Consider the following 5917-nt stretch of genomic DNA (forward strand, 5'->3'; position numbering starts at 1 on the left):
GAAGGTTTTCGATTACCTCTATTTTGGCTTTGTCTACTTCAATTCCTCTATTTGATATAATGTGTCCTAAAACAATTCCTTCTTGTACCATAAAGTGGCATTTTTCCCAATTAAGTACTAGGTTTACTTTTACACATCGCTCAAGAACTCTTTCTAGGTTTTCAAGGCATTCTTCAAAACTTTGTCCGCATACGGAAAAGTCATCCATAAATACTTCCATGATGTTTTCGAGAAAATCGGCGAAAATTGCCATCATGCATCTTTGAAAAGTTGCAGGAGCATTACACAAGCCAAACGGCATTCGTCTATAAGCGAAGGTACCAAAAGGGCACGTGAATGTTGTCTTTTCTTGGTCATCAGGGTGAATTGGTATTTGAAAGAAGCCTGAATAACCGTCTAGATAACAGAAATGTGAATGTTTTGCCAATCGCTCTAGCATCTGGTCAATGAATGGTAAAGGGAAATGATCTTTTCGGGTTGCTTTGTTTAGTTTCCTATAGTCAATGCACATTCTCCATCCCGATTCGATTCGTTTGGTTATAGTTTCTCCTTTTTCATTTTCAATGACTGTTATACCACCTTTCTTTGGTACTACGTGTACAGGACTAACCCATTGGCTATCAGATATAGGATATATGATACCTGCCTCTAATAACTTGGTTATTTCCTTCTTCACTACCTCACTCAGGATCGGATTTAGTCTCCTCTGGTGTTCTCTAGAAGTTTTACAGTCTTCTTCTAGCATGATGCGGTGCATACAAATAGAAGGACTTATTCCTTTAAGATCGGTGATGTTGTAACCTAGTGCGGTTGGATATTTTCTTAAGATATGCAGGAGTTTTTCTGTTTCGAGTCTTCCTAGGTCAGCATTAACTATCACAGGTCGTTCAAGTTCTAAGTCTAGGAATTCATATCTCAGATTTTTGGGAAGTGTTTTCAGATCTAGGGTTGGTTTCTTAAGACACTGCGTAGGGTCCGGTGTTATTGCTAAACATTGGTTAAGTTTGTCTTCTACAAGATAGTCGGATGATTTGTCCTTTTCTAACTCTGTTTCTTTTATGCATTCATCGATGATATCCATGAAGTAACATGTATCTTCTATTGCAGGTGCTTTCAAAAATTGGGAAAGAATGAACTCAATTTTCTCTTCTCCTACTTCGAAGGTGAGTCGTCCTCGTTTTACGTCTATGATTGCACCGGCAGTTGCTAAGAACGGTCTTCCCAGTATAATGGGTGTAATATCATCTTCTCTAATGTCCATAATTGTAAAATCAGTTGGGATGTAGAATTGACCTATGCGTACGGGAATGTTTTCAAGAATTCCTACAGGGTATCTAACAGAACGATCTGCTAGTTGCACAGACATTTTGGTTGGTCTTAATTCTCCCATTTCCAGTCTCTTGCATATGGATAAAGGCATAACACTAATTCCGGCTCCTAAATCGCATAAGGCTTTGTCGATGACAAATTTTCCTATGTGACAGGGTATAGAGAAACTACCCGGATCCTTGAGTTTAGGAGGCATGTTCTGGATTATAGCGCTACATTCGGCAGGGAGTGTAACGGTTTCGCTATCTTCAAGTTTCCTTTTATTAGAAAGAATTTCTTTTAAGAACATGGCGTATGAGGGCATTTGCGTAATAGCTTCTGTAAACGGGATTGTAACGTTTAATTGTTTAAGGAGGTCAACAAATTTTTTAAATTGGCCCGCATCTTTGGTTTTAACAAGCCTTTGAGGGTAAGGGATAGGTGGTTTATAAGGTGGTGGAGGTACATAAGGTTCCTTCTTTTCTATGGTTTCCTTATTACTCTCTTCCTTTTCCTTAGGTCTATTTTCTTCCTCAGTTGACTTTTTAGGGTTTTGGTTTTCTATCCTTGGATCAGATGGTCCTTCCACTTCCGTTCCACTTCTTAATATGATTGCATGAGCGTGGCTTCTCGGGTTAGGTTGGGGCTGTCCAGGAAATGTACCAGTTGGGGCAGCAGTAGGCGCTTGTTGTTGAGCTACTTGTGATATTTGTGTTTCCAGCATTTTGTTATGGGTAGCCAGGGCATCTACTTTACTTGCTAGTTGTTTAATTTGTTCACCAGTGTGTACATTCTGGTTTAAGAAATCTTTATTGGTTTGTTGTTGAGAAGCTATAAAGTTTTCCATCATGATTTCCAAGTTGGATTTCCTAGGGGCGTTATTGCTATGTGTAGATGGGTTCGGCTTCTGATATCCCGGAGGTATAACTGGGGCTTGATTTGGAGACTGTCCAGGTGCGTACAAAGCATTATTACTCTTATATGAAAAGTTTGGATGGTTCTTCCAATTTGAGTTATAGGTATGCGAGTAGGGGCTTCCTTGAGCATAGTTTACTTGTTCTGCTTGGATTCCTGTTAAGAGTTGACAATCTATAGGAGTGTGACCTTGGATTCCACAGACTTTGCAATTCTGAGTTATAGCAACCACGGCGGTTGGAGGTGATACATTTAAACTTTCAATTTTCTAGACCAGAGCATCCACTTTTGCATTAACATGATCAAGGTTACTTATCTCGTACATGCCGGTTTTCGTTTGGGGTTTTTCCACCATTGTTCGTTCGGTTCCCCACTGATAGTGGTTTTGGGCCATGCTTTCGATAAGCTGGTAAGCATCAGCATAAGGTTTGTTCATTAGTGCACCACCTGCAGCGGCGTCTATTGTTAACCTTGTGTTGTACAAGAGACCATTATAGAATGTGTGAATTACTAACCAGTCTTCTAAACCATGGTGTGGACAAAGTCTCATCATGTCTTTGTATCTTTCCCATGCTTCGAAAAGAGACTCGTTATCTTTCTGTTTAAATCCATTTATCTGGGCTCTTAACATAGCTGTTTTGCTTGGCGGAAAATATCGGGCAAGAAAAACTTTCTTCAACTCGTTCCATGTGGTGATAGAGTTGGAAGGGAGAGACTGAAGCCATCTTCTAGCGCTATCTCTTAATGAGAAAGGAAAAAGACGAAGTCGAATTGCCTCTGAAGTGACACCATTAGCTTTAACAGTATCAGCGTATTGGACAAATACGGATAAATGAAGGTTTGGATCCTCGGTAGGATTTCCAGAGAATTGGTTCTGTTGTACTGCCTGCAACAACGAAGGTTTAAGTTCGAAGTTGTTTGCTTCGATTGCGGGCGGAGCAATACTTGAATGCGGCTCATCTTGTGATGGAGCGGCGTAATCTCTAAGAGCACAAGCTGGTTCTGCCATCTCGGGTATCGAAGGGAAAATGTTTTTGAAATCAGGAAGTTCGATAGGAGGGAGGTTGTTTGCAGCACGATATTCCCGAATTCGTCGTAAGACTCGGAGATATAGTTCGATATCATTGATTCGTAAGTAGAACGGTTCGCCTTGTGAGCGAGTGTGTGGCATACAAATCGACGATAGAAAGAAAAGAAAAAGAAAAGCCTTAGTCTCTACAGCGTAACGGAAGAGTTACGATATCGACTAAACAAAAATCCCCGGCAACGGCGCCAAAAACTTGATCGCGACTTTATGAGTCGAATTTGGGGTATAAACTGCAAGTGCACAGTTCTATCGCGTAGTTTTAAAAGATATCGATCCCACAGGGACTTATGAATCGATATACCGTTATCTAAGGTTACTTCGTAAAGCTAAGGTGGATAATGTTTGATTGTTTGGGGAAAAGCTAAAACTAAAAATAGAATCTAAATTAAATATCAAATAAACGGATATCGGTATGTAGTTCGTCGTAATTAGGGAATCAATTCTTTGTCGGTTTCTTGGTTTTAAAATAAATCATTTCAGTTGACTTTATTGATTAAAAGTTCTATCTCAAACTCTCGCTCTGTTGAATAAACCATGATTTTATGTTAACGTAGCTGTCACTTATAATTAAGTCAAAAACCATTTTTTGAAAGCAATAAAGTCCGTAGAAACTCTTTTTAAGAAAACACTAACCGTTTAAACACCCTTATCTCAAACTCTCGCTCTGTTGATTTAGGTTATATAATTAAATTCGAATGCTTAACTCTCGTCCTCACATTCAATCTTTAAAAATACTTTTTGGAAAAGATTAGAATTTAATTAACTCTAAAAATTGCTCTCGCCCTGATCTAGAATTAATGTCCAATTTACACTGTCCAGTTAAAACCTCAAACTTTCGCTCTATTGATTTTAACCTCTTTATGTCCTTTACTCTCGTATAAGAACTTTGTTATCAAATCTGTAAACTGAGACCGTAAAAAGAGTGATTTTAATTTCAAATTTAATTAAACCGACTTAGTTTTGATCCCTTATTCCGCTTACTCTACATACCGATATCTAGGCGAATTAGCCAGACATGCTAAACGAACTTAAATAATTATCGTGCATAAACAGACTCATCTCAAGCAAATAATATAAATAAATAATAAAACAAAGCATTAAACAATAATTAAAGAACCTGAATAATTTAAACAGTAGTCTTGAACACTCCACCACAAGCCGGTAGGATTTGCTCTTGAATTCTTCAATCGAACAACAAATTAAAACGAAGGAATAAAAAACTAGATTCTAACGTAAGGTTAGATCCGGTGAAAAAGTACACAATAGTTTCCGGTGTGGAAACTATTATGTGAAAATTAATTAAGTGCTAGAGAGGAAAATAGAGTTGCAAGAGAAAACAATAAAAATTGCAAAAGCGGTATGTAAAAGGTATGCTTAAACTGCTGAAGAAAAGAAAATTGGAAACTGCCGAAATCTGGAAAAAACGTGGAAGCCTGGAACCTCTGCAGGGTTTGCAAAGTTGCTATTTATATTGATGCTTTCCGTAACGGTTTTCAAAGCAGTCCGCGTCAAGGAGTCTTCACGTAACGGATGCATCTCCGTGGAAATAGGATTCAGCGTGTAAACGTGGACTCTCAACGTCTCTGAAGGCAGAAATGTAGGGGGATGGTGTGACGTCCGTCACACCATGTGTGACGCTCGTCACATAAGTGTATGCAGCGTGACGTTCGTCACAGCATCCGTGGCGGTCGTCACAGGCACGACGCCTGTGTCTTCTTTGGGCTGGGCTTGGCTTTTGCTATTTGTTTCTTTTCATTCCTTTTTGCACCTCCTTTTCTTCCTTTTTTACTTGTGCTTCAAATAAGACACCTGAGGCAAATAGAAAGGAAATACCGCGTAATATCTAATAAAATGCAGTAAATTGAAATAAATAATAATATAATTTAATTGAATTAAGTCCTAAAATATGATATAATTTCATGTTATCAATATGTGTTTGCAATGACAAATGAACCTCTTTGGGACATGAATGAAGTGTCTCAAACCATTTCTCCCCTTCCTAGCCCTCAGTTGACTTTCTATTGACTTTTATGGGCCCTAGATGACTTGATCAAGCACTGTGGACTTTGAGCCTCTACCACCTGAGGAAATGGCTCAGAAATGAACCCCCTAACTGCAATAAGCTCTCCACATAACCATGTGATCTCCATCTCAATGGAATACTTCACCTCCTTGAAAATCCCTGGTTGGAATAGAAGTCATTGATTAGGGTTGACTAGAGGTCAAAACCCTAATCTAAAGGAAACTGAGCATGCACAATGAACCCCTGGATGACGACATAAACATCATGATGGTGACATACCCTTACAACCAAGATAATGCTCAACCTTTGAAGGATTTGGAAAACCCTAATTGAAGCACAAACCCTCAGATGGTTGGTGATCAATTCAATAAGACCCTCAGGCTTGAATCTCTTAACCTCTCTATCTTCTGAGGAAGACTTTGGAGGATGGCTTCATTATTCTCACATGATATGAAATATGCAATGACTAATGCCCTAAATATGAAATGCAATATGCTAAGCTAATCCCAAGAAGAGGAGGGCAAATTTTGAGGTGTTACAGCGAGCAGCCAGCGAAGGTGGTAGCGAACACGCCCAGACTTGGT

At 39.1% G+C, this 5917-nt stretch overlaps 1 non-coding gene across 1 annotated transcript; it reads left to right on the forward strand.

Moving 5' to 3' along the window:
- The first annotated feature begins 2747 nt into the window (after nucleotides 1-2747).
- On the forward strand, nucleotides 2748-2854 carry LOC127099821 (small nucleolar RNA R71). The gene has a single exon (XR_007794288.1). It is a non-coding gene; the product is annotated as a small nucleolar RNA R71 (small nucleolar RNA).
- Nucleotides 2855-5917: the final 3063 nt, after the last annotated feature.

This window comes from Lathyrus oleraceus, chromosome 6, assembly GCF_024323335.1.
Source record: "Lathyrus oleraceus cultivar Zhongwan6 chromosome 6, CAAS_Psat_ZW6_1.0, whole genome shotgun sequence".
NCBI classification, from domain to species: Eukaryota; Viridiplantae; Streptophyta; class Magnoliopsida; order Fabales; family Fabaceae; genus Lathyrus; species Lathyrus oleraceus.